The 21,525-nt window shown below is 44.3% G+C and overlaps 1 protein-coding gene across 2 annotated transcripts in view; it reads left to right on the plus strand.

Moving 5' to 3' along the window:
• Positions 1–21,525, plus strand: part of LOC139376442 (retinoic acid receptor alpha-like) — a 257,204-nt gene that overhangs the window by 67,338 nt on the left and 168,341 nt on the right. For both annotated transcript variants that reach the window (XM_071119052.1, XM_071119048.1), the window contains exon 2: positions 8,825–9,014. The gene's annotated coding sequence lies outside the window, so the exon portion shown is untranslated. The remainder of the gene's footprint in view (positions 1–8,824; positions 9,015–21,525) is intronic.

Below are 21,525 nucleotides of genomic sequence, written 5' to 3' on the forward strand. Positions count from 1 at the left end.
AGGAGTGGCTTCAGTCTGGCCACTCTACCATAATGGCCTGATTGTTGAAGTGCTACAGAGATAGTTGTCCTTCTGGAATTTCCTCCCATCTCCACAGAGGAACTATGGAGCTCTGTCAGAGTGAACATCGGCTTCTTGGTCACCTCCCTGAACAAGGCCCTTCTCCCCATATTGCTCAGTTTGGCCGGGCAACCAGCTCTAGGAAGAGTCTTGGTGGTTCCAAACCTCTTCCATTTAAGAACTATGGAGGCCACTGTGTTCTTGGGGACCTTCAATGCTGCAGAAATGTTTTGGTACCCTTCTCTAGATCTGTGTCTCGTAACAATCCTGTCTCGGAGGTCTACTGACAGTTCAACCTCATGGCTTGGTTTTTTGCTCCGATGTACACTGTCAACTGTGTGTGTGTGTGTGTGTGTGTGTGTGTGTGTTCCTTTCCAAATCATTTCCAATCAATTGAATTTACCACAGGTGGACTCCAATCAAGTTGTAGAAACATCTTGATGATGATCAATGGAAACAGGATGCACCTGAACTCAATTTCAAGTCTCACAGTAAAGGGTCTGAATGCTTATGTAGATCAGGTATTTCTGTTTTTTAAATTATTTTCTGTTTTGTTATTTTACCACCCTTTTTCTCCCTAATTTCGATCATGTCTCATTGTTGCAACTCCCCAACGGGCTCGGGAGAGGAGACGGTGGAGTCATGTGTCCTCCAAAACATGACCCGCCTAAACTCACTCCTTAACACCCGCCAGCTTAACCCGGAAGCCTGCCGCACCAGTGTGCCGGAGGAAACAACACTGTTCAACTAGCTACTGGGGTCAGCATGCAGGAACCCTCTCTGCCACAAGGGGTCGCTAGAGCGCGATGAGCCAATTAAAGACCCCCTGGCCAAACCCTCCCCTAACCTGAATGACGCTGGGCCTATTGTGCACCGTCCTTTGGGACTCCCGCCCATGGCCGGTTGTGGCATAGCCCGGGATTGAACCCGGGTCTGTAATAACACCTCTAGCACTGCAATGCAGTGCCTTCGACCGATGCTCCACTTGGGAGCATGTTTTCTTTTTTTTAACAACCTGTTTTTGCTTTGTCATTGTGTGTAAATTGCTGGAACGTAACAATGTGGAGAAAGTCGAGGGGTCTGAATACTATACTGAGTGGTTGTTTACAGGAAGTAGTCAGGTGCACGTCTCATTGATAAATGAACAGGGAAGCGTCCACTAATGATGGTGTACACCCGGCAATGCCACGTATTGATTGAAAGATTGAATGCGCCTCTCAAGGGCCTTTCCAACAAGAAGCATCACTCCAGCACTGTTTATTTTCCTGCCCTTCGTTTTTACGTTCCCCTCTTTTATTTATCTTTGACTTCCACACAAGCTTCTGGAAGGTGGAAAAAGGAACACATTCATCACCGGGGGATGCCGATAGAGAGAGTGTGGGTAATATGAATGAAGAGTGTGATAATAGATGAGTAGACATCACACAACAGTCAGAGAGGGAAGTGCTTGCTAGAGTACTTAGTTTTAAATGGAGCAGTTCATTTTTCATTTCATTCTTTTGAAATGAGTGGGTTAGATAAGTCATTGACATTGTGTAGGTGTATAGCTGGGTAGGGGTACATTTGAATACATTTCAGTCATTTCAGGAATTTTTTAGCTGTACTCTTAATGACGTCCATGTGTAGTTCAACTAAGAATGTATTTAGAATTGAATTCAACTCTGCTGTATGCCTATACTGCATGGTTTCTGTCAGGAAAATGTGGCACCGAACATTTGCGAAATTTACCGGACCCATTTGCTTTGGGTGCGTAACCTGATTAGGGCGTCCACCCATGGTGCTCAGAATGACAGAAATCACATTTTAGAATATGATAATTCATAATTAGCAGAGCATGCAAGTCGAGGATGCAACGACGGTTTGCTGTCCTTGGTGAATCCTGATGTGCACTTTAAACATGTTAGATTTAACCGTCCACATATACTTTTCCTCAGCCAACAAGACGAGTAACGAACAGTAAAATCACTAGCCTTTGTCCATCTAGTAGTAAAGGTTAGGCTACTTATTCTATTGGTCAGCTTGTCGAGAAATGGCCTATTCCAAACAGACTTTGGGACAGTTGTGGGATGAAGGAGCCCAAATTCATACACCCAGTAGGCCTAAGCTACATAATAAAAATACACTGTACCTTTTTTAAAAAGCAATGAGTCTGAAACAGATCAGAACGTTTAGCTTAATGTTAATCAACTATTATTTCTTCACATTGTAAGTGCAGCAATGCACAAAAGGCAGTAGGCTAGGTGTAAATGTTTGTACCATAATGCAATTAGTGGGAAAACACTTTCATGTGACAGATTAACATTTTCAATATAACTTGTTAAAGAGAGGATCTAATAGGCTAAAAAGCATTATTTTTGCAATGGGATTTTTTTCTTCACCCGGACAATTGACTGGCGCCAATTTTATTTACCAGCTTTTCAACAAACAAAAAAATCATCAGGCTAATGGAAACTCTGCTGTAATGCAATGTGATCTTCATTTGTCAGTCTGTTTTTATGTAAATTTTATCTGCTCCAAGTCCTTTTGAAATGATTCATTGTTTCTCCCTCTTCCCCTGTTATACCCATGTTTGTGTCAAGGGACCAGAGGTTCATTTGTTATTTTCTTAAAGACATTTTAGGAATACGTTTATTTATTTTTGGGGGGTTCTTTGTCAGACCACTTCTCAAGCTGAGCTCATGGAAAACAATGTACTTTGTTGAGTAGTTCAGGGAAGGCTAGTTTGGTCTAATGTTGTTTTTCAATGGGCGGAGCCTATTCATGTGGCTGGGGAATAGGCGGGCTGCGCGTGGGCTGCAAGGCCTGGGTTAACCTCTACATCACCAGAGGAACGGAGGAGGAGGAGGAGGAGGAGGAGGAGGAGGGTAAGGCTGAAGGCTATGAGAACTGGTTGTCTAGTGTGTTCGGAACCGAGTAAAAGGAGCCGATTTCTGGGCGCGGAAGAATAGATCCAAGGCATAATGTACAGACAAGGTTATGGTAGGATGTGAGTACAGTGGAGGTAAACCTAGTCTCTCCCTCTACTTCTTTATCGATCACTTTCTTTCGCTCACTTTATTTTTTTTGGTGGGTGGTGGGGTTGCTGTGTGATTCCAGTTTTACCAGTGAGTGCTAAGGAGTTTGGGTTGTCCAGTCGTTAGAGCAGAACAAAGCATGGGTGCTGTAGCATACAGTAATAGGCTCAGGACCAGGACTCGAGTCTGTCTCAAGTCCTGGATTTCATGAATTGTAATTTGACTAAGACTCTACCATTGGCGACTCGGATTGGACTCTCCTTCTCGCTTTCACTTGGACTGGATAGGCAATGATAAGCAGAATATGAGCATTACTAGATGCTAACCAGTCACCGTCCTTCTTGTTAGCTACTCTTATCCTGGTTAAGAGAAACAAGCTGTTTTACCACATTTTAAAACAATGGCAGTTAGTTTAATAGTCAAACTGTCTAGCTATGTTTCTCTCTCCCCCTTGAGTATAGCAGAGTAGGCTGTCTTTGAATTTGCCATCTCACTCAACCCTCCCACTTTCCCCACTGTATCCCATAGCCAGGTTCAGACAAGCCTCCCTCTTTTCTACAGAGGAAACGTCTCGTTTCTAGCCAAAACTGTTCAGACGTTATGACTCATATGACTCTGTTTACTTTTGAGGCACGCGTTTTCCATTCATTAACCATATCGCGGGCCGTTCTACAACTAGGCTGCTCTGATTTAGGCCAGAGGGACTCGTGACTCGACCACTGGTGACTCAAGCACAGGGGACTTGGGACTCGGACTCTAGGTTTAGGCTCCAATTCAGTGATTTAGTCGCGTCACTGTGTTAAATCATGACAGGATCTGTACAAACCCTGTACACACATTTCCATCTTAGCACTATATACCATAATTATCTTTTACTTTTTTGTGTTTGCATTGGCTGGAAACACAGCCCACATACAGCACTTATACTTCAAACCATAATTATTTCACTCAAACAGAAAACCCCTCAAAGTCCTTTGCCCAAAACGACACCCTACTCTGCTATCCGATCAAAACGACATGTTTTTAGGGCCGGCACAGTTAGCAATTAGATTTGAGCGGATATGGATCGCGGGACGTCTCTGTGTAATGGGAAGCTTTTACAGGACGCGTGGCTATTGATAGGCCGATCCATAACGTTGGCTGTACAGTGGGGCAGAAGGTGCCTTGCTCTGGCGGACGATGCATAAATTGTCAGCGGGAGCAAGCATGAAGTCAGAGATACTACAGTAAGTGGTGGGCCCCATGATGGAAGAGAGAATGAGGAGAAATTAAGAGGAGAGGAGAACAAGAGGGAGGGGAGGGGGGAACAAAGAGTAGAGGGAGGAGAGTAGAGTAGAAGAACAAGGGATGAGAGTAGACAAAACAGCAGAGTAGAAAGGAGTGTTCGGGCGATGGAGAGAAGGGGAGAAGAATAGTGTAGTAGCAGTGAAAGGTGGGGGATTTTAGAGATTCAGGGATATGTATGAGAGAAGAGACTTGAGGGGAGGAAAACGTCTCGAGGTTGTGGTCGGATAGATCCTTTTTGTTTCCGTGTTTGCGGAGCTCACCGTGAACAATACAAAGCAGTGAGGAGGAAGATGAGCGCTCCTCCTTGTCCCTGTCCCACATTCAGCAGTGCTGTGCCTGTCTAAATGAGAAGGCCTTCCTTTAATGGGCTAGCCTGGGGCTCTCTCTCTCCCGCTCCACAGCGCCCCACTGGGTCTGCACTATTAACACTGACACACAGTGAGAGAAGGCAATAACACAGCCCAAATTACCTCACACACACAGCCAAGATTATGATCAATTCCTCTGCTGATTAGTTAGCCTAGCTAAGGAGGGAGATGGGTGCACAGGCTGGTTTGCATAAACTGGGGTGCAAATTATATGGAAAATAATTAATCTTCATATACTGCCCGACAGGTACTTCTTCAATTGGGGGCTTCCCTTTTTAGTTTATTCATTTGACCATTTTTAAAAACAAGTCACAACTTGAAAAAGACGTACATGAGGAAAAGTCTGGGACTTATTTCCATTGTGGTCCTCTTGTGACAAGATGGCTTGGCAAGATCGGCAACACGGTTGTACACAGAATGGCAGCGAAAGATCTATTAAAAACAAAAGATTAACCTCCCTCAATAGATGAGTTGCTGTTGAAGAGATGGGCAGTAGGGGGCACTCATCCCCATTGAACAGTGACACTAAACACCTGGGACTGTATAAGCTGGTCTAGAATCAGTTGTTTTTTTTCTTCCTTTTTTTAAATCATAATGAATAAGATTATATAGACGGGCAATCTTATCCTAGATCAGCACTCTTGCCATGACACTTTTTGATGATGGTCCCACAGCTCTTGCAGCATGAAGAACCTCTATTATCCAATATCCTCTACATTAAAGAGGAAGTCCTCTACAGTGGAGGGAAGCTGAGCCCCTTATTATCCCCAGATGATATTATATAGGGAAAGGACCATAACCCAGCCCAAATTAGGCTCTAGTAGGCTAGGCTATTAGAAAAGGTTGTCGTTAATTGTGCCTTTGGATGGGATCCTCTCCCCCAACGCTGCTCCTAAGGCTCCCAGCTGCTCTGGGGCAGCTGGATAACTGGCTGCTGAAAGGCTCCTCGAGTCAGAGTGAAGAGACACAAAACGGGTGTTGAATTGAAAGGCCTCAGCTAGCTCGGCGGTGCTTGCTAGTGCGATAAATGTACTGCGGACGAGCCAATGTCCTCTGGGACGGCGCCCCGCCGAGGAGTTTGTCGAGTCAACGAGGACCACCTGGGCCGAGCGGTGATTGTCGTTGGCAGCACAGAGGAGCAGAAAAAAAGCGTTTGACTCGTCAAAGTTTACTGAGGTATTGTTGAACCCAATTTGGAGGTTTGGCTGAGGATAAATATTTACTGTAAGAGACCCAAGGATCAATGTTGTCATTGTTCCCCTGGTGGTGTGGGCAGTATCAATTGGAATTAACCATCTGCAAAATCAACAACAACAAAAAATTCACCTATCTGATCTTCATTGGGCTCTTTGGCCCGGTTTTGACACTTCAGTTCGGCGTAGTGTTGCTTATTATTTGGACTAGTTGAGTTAATTGAGTGTGTGTATTTCTCTGTGTTTGTCGTATTCTCTGTGTGGTCAATAGTGGCCTTAAGGATCAAGGTCACTATATGAAGACTGTGGACGGGGAGTTGGGGACATGGCCCTTTTGTGTGTCCGTTCCCTCCCCAGGGAGTATCATGGATGGATGACTGCATGCTGGCTGGAATAGCAATAGCGCTAATCTCATTTGGTGATAGAAATATGTGTGTGTCTGGGGAGGGGGTGTATCTGACCAGAGGCAGGCTCGCATGAGGGGCCTTCACAGTCCACCACCCGGGTCTTTTTCTGGTGGGTATTTGTCCAGTGTGTTTGCTTTACTGTCCCTCTGCCCACTGCCTATCCCCCTCCCCTTCCTCTCTCACTGCCTAGCCCCCTCCCCTTCCTCTCTCACTGCCTAGCCCCCTCCCCTTCCTCTCTCACTGCCTAGCCCCCTCCCCTTCCTCTCTCACTGCCTAGCCCCCTCCCCTTCCTCTCTCACTGCCTAGGCCCCCTCCCCTTCCTCTCTCACTGCCTAGGCCCCCTCCCCTTCCTCTCTCACTGCCTAGGCCCCCTCCCCTTCCTCTCTCACTGCCTAGGCCCCCTCCCCTTCCTCTCTCACTGCCTAGGCCCCCTCCCCTTACTCTCTCACTGCCTAGGCCCCTCCCCCTTAATCTTCTACCTTCTTTCTTTCTCTATCACTCTCCATATCCCTTTTTCGACCCGGTGCACCCTGAAGTCAAGTGTCCTCATTGTTCCCCAGTGAGTTTCTCTAGCTGAAGAGGGCCTTGCTCTGCTCCTTGGCATTTGGGCCTCTGAGCTGGCATCATTTGAATAGTCCATAAACCCCAGCTTCAAGAGTCCCTCCATTGTTTCCCACCAAATGACTGTGTGTGAGAAAAGGGAGTTATCTGATTCGATCGTTGGATGATTAGGCCGCTGCAGCCTCAAAGAAACAAATCGTAAAACAACAATGACTTTAACCTTCTTTCTCTCTCCAAATCCTGCACTGCCAGGTTACATAAATCATATCTAGCCTGAGCCTTCATTCATTATGCTTTGTTGTGTTTGCGTCAATAACCAGTGAATGCATAACTAGCCTATAAGAATGCATAGCTAGTCAATAAGAATGCATAACTAGCCTATAAGAACTAGCCTATAAGAATGCATAACTAGCCTATAATAATGCATAGCTAGTCAATAAGAATGCATAGCTAGTCAATAAGAATGCATAGCTAGTCAATAAGAATGCATAGCTAGTCAATAAGAATGCATTCCCAGAGCCAAAGGTTGCAATAAAGCAATATCTACAGTGTGTTTTAACAGCTGACTCAGTTCTCAGCTAACAAACAAACAAAACCCTCTAACTGATAACATTGAACAAATCACTCTCCAGTTCTGACACGTTCTACTGGGCTACCAGTCCGTCTTCATTTGAGATGCAGTAGGAACGTTACCTTTGCTCTGTCTGTAGGGCTGATCGGAGTTAGCTGTAGCACATGCATCGCGCTTTAAATCTTTCAAAGCGGTTGCTTTTTCAAAAGCAGAATCAAAAAGAGCCTGACGCAGAACAAAGACGCACACCCCTCCTGCTCTGTGTGTGTCTTTGTTCTGCGTCAGGCTCTTCTTGGCATGTTAATCATAATGGGTCTCATTATCCAGCTCAGTCAGTGGGACCTGTCTGTCTGGGGGGATATGATAGCTGGATATGATAGCCATGATGGCCTACCCTTTCTTTATCCTACACACGTGTGTACACACACAGACACACACACACATCAGTCGACTTGCACACTCGCACAGACACACCGGTCAATCACTCTGTACACACACTCGTATACCCATATGTTTGCCTGTCATACACACACACACACACACACACACAGAGAGAGACAAACTGTAGTAAGATACATTTACTCACACACACTCGTATACATTCTTGTGCCAGACACACTCAGTCAGGCAGGCCCTTCTCGCCAGGCACATTGAACATTAGTAGCTCAGCTTGCCTTCAGACTGGAGGGAAGGACTGCAGGGGAGAGATGAAACATTGAACTTATCCTGTTTTCCCACCCATCACCATTTCCCCTCTTTCACTTCATCCCATATCTGTCACTTGTTTGGAGGACAGGCTTGTCCCCTGAGGTACAATACATGGGGGACTGAATCTCCTCTCCCTGTATTAAAGAATGCTTTTACAACATGGCTGAAGCCATGACTCCACGGTCATAACTTGTACAAAATAAACACTTGTTTCCCTAATGAATACAACCCATATGTAGTTGCACACAACAAAACCCTTTCATTGACTGGTAATGCATTGTCGGTCTCTCAACCTGCGTTCCACTCCGATCTATGAATTTAAAGCACTGCCTCCTAACATTGTTACAGTAGCCACATTTGTCAGTGTGAGTGACCATTAGGAAACCCAGTTAGATGTAGTATAGTGAGTGAGGAAGCTGTAATGTGTTCCCGTCATGACTGACCCTCCCAGCTGAGCCAGTCCCAATTGGCTGTCATTTGTGTGTGTGTGGGGGGGGGCTAAAAAGGCTCCCAGACTGATACAGCTAATAAACTTAATTTGAGCTAATGGTATTTTCCTTTTCTCCCACTTTGTCCCACTCTTTCTGTCCCTCTCTCGGTCTCTTGCTTTCTTTGTCTTTCCTACTTTATTTCTCTTCCTCTATCCCTCATTTAGATTTTTGATTTTTTGCTTGCTCTCTTGATTTCTCCTTCTCTCCTGTCTCTCTCGCTCTTCCCTTTTTTCTCTCTGATAGAGGAGGGATATCGATGCCGCCTGCCATCCAGCATCTACCCGGAAGCGTAGTTGGCCGGTGAGCAGACCACTCCATCAGGCTGAGCACTGCCATTGGAGGAGGAGAGCACCGGTAGGCACACGCACTCTTGCTCACTACTACAGCCTACTGTATTACTCCTTCTCCACTGCACTGTGTCCGAATGGTAGACCGAGCTACTCCCTATGTAAAGTTCACTTGTGCTGAGTTTTTGATTGCTATGTGTATGTGTGGACATACTTACTCCTTCCCTATAATTTATGTGGTAGTGGGCTTTCACACGCTCATTGGAGTGTGTGTAAATGCACAGCTGTGTGTTAATTTGGAGAGGAAGTTGTGCTATCGCTGTGGAGTGTTTGAGGTGGAAAATGGCACAGGTACATTTCCCTGTAAATGTCTGGTCTTTGTTTGAAATGTAAACTCTGTGGAGAGGCTTGTTTTTTTCTCTCCTGCTGATTGCGTGTGATGCAGCTTGTGCTGGAAAATGGTATGCGGTGGGGTTGTCGCGATACCAGTATACTCAAAGGTATCGTGGCAAGGAAACCAAACATGAAGCGGACAAAATTTCCTGAGGGAAAACGGTCCTTATGTTGGAAACAAAACATGAAGCGGACTAAATTTCCTGAGGGAAAACGGTCCTTATGTTGGAAACAAAACATGAAGCGGACTAAATTTCCTGAGGGAAAACGCTCCTTATGTTGGAAACAAAACATGTAGCGGACTAAATTTCCTGAGGGAAAACGGTCCTTATGTTGGAAACAAAACATGTAGCGGACTAAATTTCCTGAGGGAAAACGGTCCTTATGTTGGAAACAAAACATGAAGCGGACAAAATTTCCTGAGGGAAAACGGTCCTTATGTTGGAAACAAACATCCTTGTGTTGTCACCCAGAATCACCTTTATTTTCCAAGCTATAGCACATTTTTCAGACAGTATTTTTCTTTTTAAAGGACCAAAGAGTTTAGTCTGCTTTTTGTTTTTCCTTTTTGCCAAGGAAAGTCAGGTAGTGTAGTATCGCAGTAGTGTATTGTGACAACTCTACGCAGGTAGATTTCGTCAAAGTGTAAACTCTTTAACAGGACCTGTGTGTATCACCATCGACGCTATAAGATCTGCATTACAAAATACCAGTACATCCCATTTCAGCTTCCCCTTAATTTGAATCACTTCCCCATGTGCCTCAAGTAGGGGCCCGTTTAGGATCAGCTTAGACCACTAGAACAAGCATTTACAGCCTAAAATGAAGATGATCAGAAGCATCTACCACAGAATTCAGTCGTGGTTGACACATCTCCTCTTCAATTAAACTCGTATCACATAGTAATTGCGGTTACAGAGAAATGTCTTTATTTTCTTCTCGTGAGCAAATCAGTCCTGGCTCCGACCCCTAGATCTTGCCCCCCTCCTGTTGATGAGGCCCGAAAGCTTTGAATTGTGAAAGACTGTTCTGACTAGAGTATTTTGTGTTATCCCTTTTCCTTCCGAATACCGTTCCACACAGATTTTCCTCGGCCCATTTTGATTTTGTCGAGACCGACTCCACGCGAGGAAAAACAAGGTTCTATATTCCTCTGAGCTGGAAGGGGGGTAGGAGAGGGTAAAGCCGAAATCTCATGGGCATGAATTATAGATCACTGTGTTCGTTTTCGGACACGTTTAAAGTGCAAGTGTCCTACCGTTGCCCGTGTGGGACTACAAGATTTCGATGAAATCCATAGGAAAAAACATCTGATGTATGAGCTTGCCAGTCCCTCCACCTACAGGGCTCTGTGTCTGCCAGTGGTAACCCACCCAGACGTGTCTGTATTATTTAATAATGCAGCAATAACAATAAATCCTACAGGCTAATCACCCTCGGCTCTCGCCTCCAAACCTGAGCGACGCAACATTACCCAGCGCTCCCTTCAATTAGGCCATACATCATGCGTCTTATCTGGGCGTGGGTTTGATTGAGGGAGGGGGGGGGGTCGATGGTAATGGAATTGGGGGGGGTGTAGAAGTGCTCTATATATAGGTACGTGAGGGAGAGAGTTGCGAGCAAGTCTGAACCAGATCTACAGGAGTATATAAATCAAACCAGATGATGGGCCTCCCTCCTGCTACTCTGATTTGCTCAGTCTGAGCCGGCAGATTTCTCTTCCCCCTACCTGCCTGTTAGGTATGGCGGTATGGGCTGGCTGACAGACTAGGCCTCCCTCTTTCTCTCTCCCCCCTGAAACAGATTTGTCTGGGGCCCCTGTCTAATATCCAGCCGCGCCGGGTGTTGTGAGACGGGTGACAAATTTTAATAACCAACTCGGAGGTGTAATTTAAGGGCCTGTGAGGAAGATTAGACTGATTTATGTGGGCCAGCCATAATGGCAGCACAGATATGGCTCCCTGCCTAAATTGGTGGTAATGAAAGTCTTGTGCAAATGGAGGGCGGGAAAAGGCGTCCTTTCCCAGTCGCTGCCTGTCGATCTCTCTTTCTTCCCTTTTTCGGACCTCTTTTTTTCCCATTTAGTTTGAGATCAATCTCCCTCCACCCCCCCAGCACGCTCTCCCTCACCTACTCCGTTCCTGACTAGAGTATATCTCTCCCTCTCTCTTTATACATCTCCCTCTTTCCCTCTTTTTCAGTACTATATCAGTCTCTGTGTGGAGATGTGGGGGTCTGGGGTAGATGGTATGGGGGGGAGGGGTGTGGGGGCAGGGCCGTCAGGACAGATTCATCCATAACCACAGACCGATGGGCTGATGGCTGGGCTCCGTCTCGTTCTTTCACTCCCACCATCTCTCCCCTCCCTCTCTGGAATCACTTTCAGCTTGGCTGTAGCCCCGACCGTCCTGCTTGAGGGAGAGGGAGGGACCCAGGGAAAATAGCGTTGTCTCCACCGCCTCTCAATACAACTGAACACATGGCTCCCAGGCCTAGCACTTCGGTCTTTTCTCACTTCCTCCCACACATGCACTTCTTATATACAACTTATACAAATGTTTTTAAGCAGCACTGTTGGGCCCCCTCACCCCTCTTCATCACTGAGTAATGCACAGATCTATGATTAATCAGTGAATTAGTATTTTCTCTTGAGGTGGTAGTGTGGCTCACAGTCCTGGTAGGGAAAAAAAGCAGGATCCCCCCCCCCCCCCCCCAGAACTGCCTCAATACATCGACCGTGGACTCTAAAAAGTGTCGAAGCGTTCCACAGGGATGCTGGCCCATGTTGACTCCAATGCTTTCCACAGTTGTGTTAAGTTGACTGGATGTCCTTTGGGTGGTGGACCATTCTTGATACACACAGGGAACTGTCGCGTGTGGAAAACCCAGCAGCATCCTCTGAATGGTACACATACACAATCCATGTCCCATTTATCTCCAGGCTTAAAAATCCTTCTTTAACCCCCACTCCTCCCCTTCATCTACACTGATTCAAGTGGGTTTACCAAGTGACATCAATAAGGGATCATAGCTTTCACCTGGTCAGTCTATGTCATGGAAACAGCGTGTTTTCGATGCTCAGTGTATAGAAATGTAGTTGTCTTTCCTACAAAGAACTCTGGAGTACAGAGGGAAAAAATAGGCAGTGTACACACACACATACATCACATAATGCTCCAGGGATCTGCCCACTCTCCTCCTGCACCCTGCCCTCAAGACTGGGGCCCCCTATGAAGACAATTTCCTAACTCAAGACATTGCACAACGGCCATATCCTTCTGCAATATCCTGAGCAAATATGACCAACAGTACAGTTAATATCACACTACAGTAGTTTCCAAGCACCACCCAATCAATGAACAGTGTTTGGCGCTGCCGAGAAGAAAAAATATTTTCAGGCAACAGTGTAAATAGTATGACAATAACAAACACTAATAATTGCTCGCCCGGGCCCGGACAGCGGGCGACACGGCCTCGTAAATGAGTGGCGACTGCCTGTGAAGTTGATCTTGGCAGCTGGAGAGCTGTTGATTACTCTGGCAAGTTTGTGGCTGGCTCCCGACACACTGTGCACGCACACACACACACTGCTTGCTCAGTATTCTGAAATGGCACTTAAATGCATTTTGGGCAAAGATCATACCACCAATTCAGCTTCCTCCAAGGCCCACTCTGAGCAGAGCTGTTCTGGCTTTGACGCTATGTTCTTAGCGGTCCCACAAGCTCGGATGGAATGGAGCAATGTCCTGGGGAGCGTTGTTTAGAATTGAAGAACTTTATTGACCATGCATTGAAACTAAAACCTTTTTCCCCTCCTTCAATTTCTTTTATCCTACCTTTTTGGCTCTGGTGAGGATATGTATCATAAAATATGGAGTGAAAGATGCATTGGACTATATATTACTAGAGGGATGTGCATCTAATGGACACTAGTGAAGGATGGATTCCTCATTTACTATGGATGTTTTTTTTTTGCTCCCTCAGCCTTACTATACATTATATTGGTGAATGTTCCCCCGGCGTCGGGTGGGGGGAGCCTCAGCCAAGGCGCTAATGGGGAATTGCTCGCTGGTGTCAAAAGTGTTCAAAATGACATTGGGGGTCAACCTGTTTACCTCCCCGAAAACGCTTGTCTGGAAGTTGTGCGTTATCGTCTTCCTCTGACATCTTTGCGCCAACACAATGCATGTATGAGAATAGTTTTGTCCGTAGGTTGCTAACAATAGCCCTACCAAACCCCCAAAAGTAAGGGGAAGAAATGGAACTCAGCAGTAGTGATTGCAAACAATGTTCTGGTCACTCATTCTCAAATAGGAGCCCTTTTTAAAAGCTTTGCAATATAATGGTTGTGTGTAAGGACACTCTGTGTGCGGTAGCAGGCCTCATGATCTGATCTGAGAGCGAGACACTCTCACACACACTTTTATTCAGGACATGAAATCTAAGCCCATGTTGTCTTTGCCTACCCCCCCACACTGACAATTCTTATTCGTTATGGCAGAATACATTGTCTTCCCCGATTTTTCAGATCCCTCTCAAATGTTACATTTGGATCTTTTTTCCCCGCTTCCTTCCTGTCTGCGCCACATAGAAATGAGGTCAGTATTGTATTTGATCACCATCACGCTTTGTACCTTTTTTTCCCTCATCTCAGGGAGCCGTCCAAACGGTTTTATTTTAGGAATGATTCTTTGTTTTACTGTTCTCTCTGCCTCATTTTTCCTGCTTTCTCTCGCTCTTTTCTCCTCTCTCGCTCTTTTCTGTCTTTGCTCTCGCTCACTCTGTCATTGTCCCGTCCATATGCCATGAGAAATGACTGGAAACTTATGTGCCCATGCTTGCCTATTCATTTGATGTCTGTTGTACTCTACTCACAAGCACTACAAAACAACCCACTAAGGTTTTGTTCTTCATCTCTGTCTATATTGGTAAATACCTTTTCGTCCATGTTTAGTAGGCTTACGTCGTCATAGGAAGACCAGATGAAATAGCACGTGTAATTTCAGTGCTGTTTTATAGGCTAGTTCATTTAACTTTGCACTCCATAGAGGAAAATCATTCAACTATAGAGTCAAGTGATTTGGGGGATTTTCCTGATCACTTATCTTTTAACGCCGATGTTAAAACTTCTTAGGGATCAAATCCCATTAACGGGATCGATTTGACAACATCCGGTGACATGTCAGAGCGCCAAATTAAGTTATTAAAAATATTGAACTTTCATACAATCACAAGTGCAATACACCAAATGTAAAGCTTTTTGTTAATCCAGCCACCATGTCAGATTTCAAAAAGGCTTTACGGCGAAGGCAAACCATGCTATTATCTGATGGACAGCGCCCCATTAAACAAACACAGACAATCATATTTCATCCCGCCAGGCGCGACGCGACACAAAGCTCAGAAATAATGATATAATTCATGCCTTACCTTTGAAGATCTTCTGTTAGCACTCCAATATGTCCCATAAACATCACAAATGGTCCTTTTGTTCGGTAAATTCCGTCGGTTATATCTCCAAAATGGCCATTTTATTTGGTGCGTTTGATCCAGAAAAACACCGGTCCCAACTCGCCCGACATGACTACACATTATCGAATATATTACCTGTAATCTTGGTCTAAACATTTCAAACAGCTTTCCTAATCCAACTTTAGGTATTTTTTTAATGTAAATAATTGATAAAAGTTAAGACTGGATAAACTGCGTTCAATAGCCGATAAAAACAGAGCTTTCAGGTCTCGCGCCCCAACCACAACAGAACACTTGGCTATCCACCCAGATAGGAAATGGCTACTTCATTACACAAAGGGGAAAACATCAACCAATTTCTAAAGACTGTTGACATCCAGTGGAAGCGATAGGAACTGCAAGCAAGTGCCTTAGAAATCTTGATCCACATAGAAAACCCATTGAAAACACTGTCACCTCAGACATCATTCAAACAGTTTTAGAAACTTCAGTGTTTTCTATCCAAATCTACTAAAAATATGCTTATCCTAGCTTCTGGGCCTGAGTAGCAGGCAGTTTACTTTGGGCACACTTTTCATCCGGACGTGAAAATACCGCCCCCTAGCCTAGAGAGGTTAACCATGGTTTGGAAACAAAATTATTTTCCAATTTCATTCTGAACAAAACCATTTTCTTTCTTGTTTCGTTCAAATGTTCCGACCAGCAAAACTGCTTCGAACCCCCCAAAAAGCAGCTGTTTATACCGTTCCTTTTGAAACATCTGAAACTTTTTATTTTTTGCTTTTAGTTTGAAAATTAAATTACTTCACCAATCAGTGCAGATGGAGCAGATTGCTATGCAGCGTGCATTGGACATGCATACATGCATTGGACAAACAAGTGTAGGGTGTGAGATGTGACTGAAATTTTGTGGATGGGGAGAGAGGGTGGAGGAGGCTTGGCTTGTGATGACATTCATTATCTGAATTAGGCCCACCTACAAATTTACTTTGAATGTATTTGAATTTCAGAGTGTTGGCTCAATGTAGGACCACAACTAGCTAGCTAACAAGCTTGTGTGTTTGCAGAATGGCACCAGAATTACAATAAACACGTCTTACCTTTTTTGTAGTCCATTCATTCAATGTGAAATGTGAAACTATATTGTCCTTAACTGGCATTGAAAAAGTTAATCCATTCTTCTCAAATCAAAAATATCTCTCCCTATTCGGAATCACGCTTGTAACGACAGTAGTAGACTATGGTGGGGAGGGGCAGGTAGTCTATCCATGCACACATAGTGATAAACATATTCGGCTGGCAGGCAGACACCGGAATAAGTTTGAGTGACTGAGGGCTTTGAATAGGCACATTGTGTTTTTTTGTGTGACAAAACCATTATAATCCCGGAATGTAAAATAACGTTAAACTCTTTCCCATGCTTTTAAAATAATGGTTGTGTTCTGGAACAGTATAGTTCACTTTTGTTCCCGGTTTTGATTCTGTTCTATTCCTTGAACCTGTTCCAACCCCCGCTATTAACCAATTTTTTGCACCGAATGTTTCTAACTTGTGTAATTCTAGTGTAGTTTTAGTCTTCTAGATGGCCTCACTTACAATAACACACATGGTCATCAGAGCAGGTGAGTGATGCTTTACTCCTAGATGGTCACTTCCCTTCATCCTGTTGTGGGAGGAACTGATATTCCACTCCCAGATGAGATGAAGAGCTCCAGGCTGCAGATTGGAGCCATCTGATATATGAGAAGTTGCAAGCTCTCTGATGGAGTGCTGTAATCCTAGTACAGTTGGTGGTGGCTGTGCTGAGTGGAGAAAGGAGGAGGATCGGTGTGTCACCTTCACTTCATTCCTCTCTGATGGAGTGCTCTAATCCTAGTACAGTTGGTCGTGGCTGTGCTGAGTGGAGAAAGGAGGAGGATCGGTGTGTCACCTTCACTTCATTCCTCTCTGATGGAGTGCTCTAATCCTAGTACAGTTGGTGGTGGCTGAGTGGAGAAAGGAGGAGGATAGATGTGTCACCTTCACTTCATTCCTCTCTGATGGAGTGCTCTAATCCTAGTACAGTTGGTGGTGGCTGTGCTGAGTGGAGAAAGGAGGAGGATCGGTGTGTCACCTTCACTTCATTCCTCTCTGATGGAGTGCTCTAATCCTAGTACAGTTGGTGGTGGCTGTGCTGAGTGGAGAAAGGAGGAGGATCGGTGTGTCACCTTCATTCCTCTCTGATGGAGTGCTCTAATCCTAGGACAGTTGGTGGTGGCTGTGCTGAGTGGAGAAAGGAGGAGAATCGGTGTGTCACCTTCATTCCTCTCTGATGGAGTGCTGTAATCCTAGTACAGTTGGTGGTGGCTGTGCTGAGTGGAGAAAGGAGGAGGATCGGTGTGTCACCTTCATTCCTCTCTGATGGAGTGCTCTAATCCTAGTACAGTTGGTGGTGGCTGTGCTGAGTGGAGAAAGGAGGAGGATCGGTGTGTCACCTTCACTTCATTCCTCTCTGAGTGGAGGAAGAGGGACACGTATGCAGAATCACACAGCAGACCGACATGCATGCTGACACACACACACACACACACACACACGGTAAAGGAGAGGAGACACAAGAGGCTAATACAATCTCCTGGCTCGGTTGAAGGTTTATGCTAGAAAAGACCAGCTACAATATCTGCTAATAGAGGTCCTGAGATGGAGCGATATCTGTGACCTGAACCTTTTTAGTTTTAGGTGTCGCATATCTTCGTTCAGAACTGGATCTGTTTTTCTGCTGGACTTGTTTGCCCTCGTTTAGGAGATCAGTAGTAATTTCAGTTCATGTAGCAGCTTAATATTGGGGATTTAATTTAGCTGGTTTTCTTTGTAACGGTGTAGTAGCATGTGTCTGTCTGTCTATGCCTGTCTGCAACGGTGGGTACTGGGTACCTGTTTTGCTGCTGTCCCTTTTGATAGGCTGACAGGTAGAGGGAAATATTTCAGTCCCTGAGAAGCCAATCTCTCTTTTGTATTCTTCCCCCTTTCCTCTCTGATGGGGCTGTCTTAGCTTCTGAATAACTCTGAGCAATGTGTGCATGAAAGCTTGAAGAAAGTCTTCCCAAATCTTTCTCCCAATACCCCTCCATTCCTCTTTTTCGATGTCTGCCTCCCTCAGTCCTTTGCTTCTTTCTCTCTCTCTGTCTCGCTCTCTGTCGCTCTGTCTCTCTCGCTCTGTGTGAGAGAGGCTCAGTGTGACTGAGCAGTCCTTTGCTTCTTTCTCTTTCTCTCTCTCTGTCTCGCTCTCTGTCGCTCTGTCTTTCTCGCTCTCTGTGTGAGAGAGGCTCAGTGTGACTGTGAGCGCAGTGGAGAGTGGAAACTGTTAACAAGGCTCCCCGGTGTGTGGGACCTCTTCGTGTGTGTGCAACTGTAGATGGTGATTTCTTCTATTGTTCTGATTCGCTGAGGTTTCAAGACAAGTCAGACCTCATACAGTTCGATAGAAACAACAAAGAATTGGACAACAATATAAAGTGCATGGAGTTGCATTTTGCGTCAATATTTTACACAACTGCTTCATTCAGTACAGTAGAAGGCCACATTCCTTTGGCCTGGGTGCGTATAATTATTGTGTATGTAACACACAGGAGGTTGGTGGCACCTTAATTAAGGAGGACGGGCTCGTGGTAATAGCTGGAGCGGAATCGGTGGAATGGTATCCATTTGTTCCGTTCAAGTCATTTATATGAGCCGTCCTCCCCTCAGCAGCCTCCACTGATGTAACACTTCTATTCAGCAAGCTCCTCATTGTGGTATTGTCTTACTGTATGCCATCATGGAGGCTCGCCCTTTAATGTTGTATACAGGGATACTTCTGCATTGAAATCCTTGAGTGGGCTGTCTTTTTTCTTTTTTTTGCATCTCGCATATGCCCAAACAGTAATTAATACATTTTCAGTAAATCCTTTTCGGGATGGAATTCCACTTTCAGTGTGAACGTAAATGAGTAAAATCAGATGAAGTATGTAGAAAAGATAATGGACTGATATATTTTTTTATAATGTAATATTTGAGAATTAATATTCACCAAAATAATGAATTTAGCAGTATATATTTTATGTTTGCGCAAAATGTTATGTTTGAGAAACAAAAAGCACAGCGTTAGCCATGGCAAAATGCATAGAATTGCAGGGACTTAGCTTTAAAACTGCAAAATGTTCTCTTAGTTCCATGGCAGAATATGTAGAATCGCAGGAAATCTGCTTTAAAACTGACTGTGTGGCTGTGAGCATGCGCCTGTATGTGTCTAACAACCATCACCAATCATGTTGCTTGCAAGCCCTGCGGAGAAAGAAAAAAAGCCTCCCCTCTTCGATATGAAGAGCAATGATGTTGTTGACTCACTGTCTCCAAGATATATCAATCAATCAATTCACCAATCAATAGTCATCTAGTAAGCCCCCGAGGACCGAGGAAAAGGCTCATAGAACCACTCCAATCACTTACTTTTCACCTCTTAGCTGCACAGGCCAAAGATGTGGCCAACTGGAGGGAGGATCCCCTCAGCGCTCGCGCACATGGACGTATCTGGGTTGGGCTTAATTCAGAATTTAATTAAGAATTCCTAATTTAATTTCAATTATTGAATTTGAATTTAAGAAGTGAACAGGATACAGAATTGCAATTTGAATGAATGGGAATGGAATTTAATTTGGTGGAATAGAAGAGGACTTAGAATTTAATTAATTTAATCTTAGGTGTAGTCGATACAAATGTACATCAAACATGTCGTTATATACATACAGTGGGTTCCAAAATGATTGACACCCTTGATAAAGGTGAGCAAAAATTACTATAAAATAAACAAATTACTGTGCTATATTGTATGCTCAAAAGTATTATTTCATACTATTACAATTGTTCAGAGAAAGCGATTTGTAATAAAAAAAGATCTCAAAGGTAGGGCTCAATTATTGACACCCCTAAAAACGCATAAGCAGAAAATAACCCCATACCTACTGTAGAATATGGTGGTGGCTCTTTGATGTTATGGGGCTATTTTGCTTCCACTGGTCCTGAGGCCCTTAAGGTCAATGGCATCATGAACTTTGCACAGTACCAGGACATTTTAACCTAAAACCTAGATGCCTCTGCCTGGAGGCTGAAACTTGGCCACAAGTGGATCTTCCAGCAAGACAATAACCCCAGGCACACGGCAAAATCCAGAAATGATTAATTGGCCTCAAAATCAAGATTTTGCATCTGTCTCCTGTAGTTTGAATTGAAGAGGGGCAGTCCATCAGTACAGAGGAAGGATTCTGTATGGAGGAATGGTCAATAATCCCTCCCAATGTGTTCTCCAACTCCTAAAACATTGTAGAAAAAGGCTCAGTGCTGTTTTCTTCGCAAGGTTAAGGTATTGAAAACAGGCGTGTCAATCATTTTTGACCCCTACCTCTGAGGGACAAAAAATATTTTTTTCTGACCAATTAGATTAGTATAACAAATTATTTACCACTTTTTTTTTTTTTTTTTTAGCATACACTATAGGTCAGTTTTTTAACCCCCTAAGGTGGATGTTCGCACCCGGCTGAAATCTAATTAGCATAATAAACAAATCCCCATTAAAATGTATGTTTAATCTAGTGATATCTTTTTGTTGCATCAATCCACCACACCCGCTTATGTCACACTGAAACATCTGCAGTGAAAGGAAATAGAGCTAGAGTGGTGTTTGTCAGACCATGAGACATCCCAAAAATCGGTCTTCTCACAAAATCATCTGTAGCGTCCGAGAAGTTTGGCCTACAAACTATTATGACCCCTATGACTACCGTTCAAAAGTGTGGGGTCACTTAGACATGTCCTTGTTTTTGAAATATCTATATTTTTTTAAATAACATCAAACTGATCAGAAATACAGTGTAGACATCGTTAATGTTGTAACTGACTATTGTAGCTGGAAACAACAGATTTTTAATGGAATATCTGCATAGGCGTACAGAGGCCCATTATCAGCAACCATCACTACTGTGTTCCAATGGCACGTTGTGTTAGCTAATCCGTTTATCATTTTAAAGGCTAATTGATCATTTAGAAAACCGTTTTGCAATTATGTTAGCACAGCTGAAAACTGTTGTGCTGATTTAAAGAAGGAATAGAACTGGCCGCCTTTAGACTCGTTGAGTATCTGGAGCATCAGCATTTGTGGGTTCGATTACAGGCTCAAAATGGCTAGAAACAAATAACTTTGTTCTGAAACTCGTCAGTCTATTCTTGTTCTGAGAAATGAAGACTATTCCATGTGAGAAATTGCCAAGAAACTGAAGATCTCATACAACGCTGTGTACTACTCCCTTCACAGAACAGTGCAAACTGGCAATAACCAGAATAGAAAGAGGAGTGGGAGGCCCCGGTGCACAACTGAGCAAGAGGACAAGTACATTAGTGTCTAGTTTGAGAAACAGGTGCCTCAAGTCCTCAACTAGCAGCTTCATTAAATAGTACCCGCATAACACCAGTCTCGACGTCAACAGTGAAGAGGCGACTCCGGGATGCTGGCCTTCTATGCAGAGTTCCTCTGTCTAGTGTCTGTTCTTTTGTCCATCTTAATCTCTTATTTGTATTGGCCAATCTGAGATGGCTTTTTCTTTGCAACTCTGCTTAGAAGGCCAGCATCCCGTAGTCGCCTCTTCACTGTTGATGCTGAGACTGGTGTTTTGCAGGTACTATTTAATGAAGCTGCCAGTTGA

The sequence above is a fragment of the Oncorhynchus clarkii genome, chromosome 20, assembly GCF_045791955.1.
Source record: "Oncorhynchus clarkii lewisi isolate Uvic-CL-2024 chromosome 20, UVic_Ocla_1.0, whole genome shotgun sequence".
In the NCBI taxonomy this organism is placed as follows: Eukaryota; Metazoa; Chordata; class Actinopteri; order Salmoniformes; family Salmonidae; genus Oncorhynchus; species Oncorhynchus clarkii.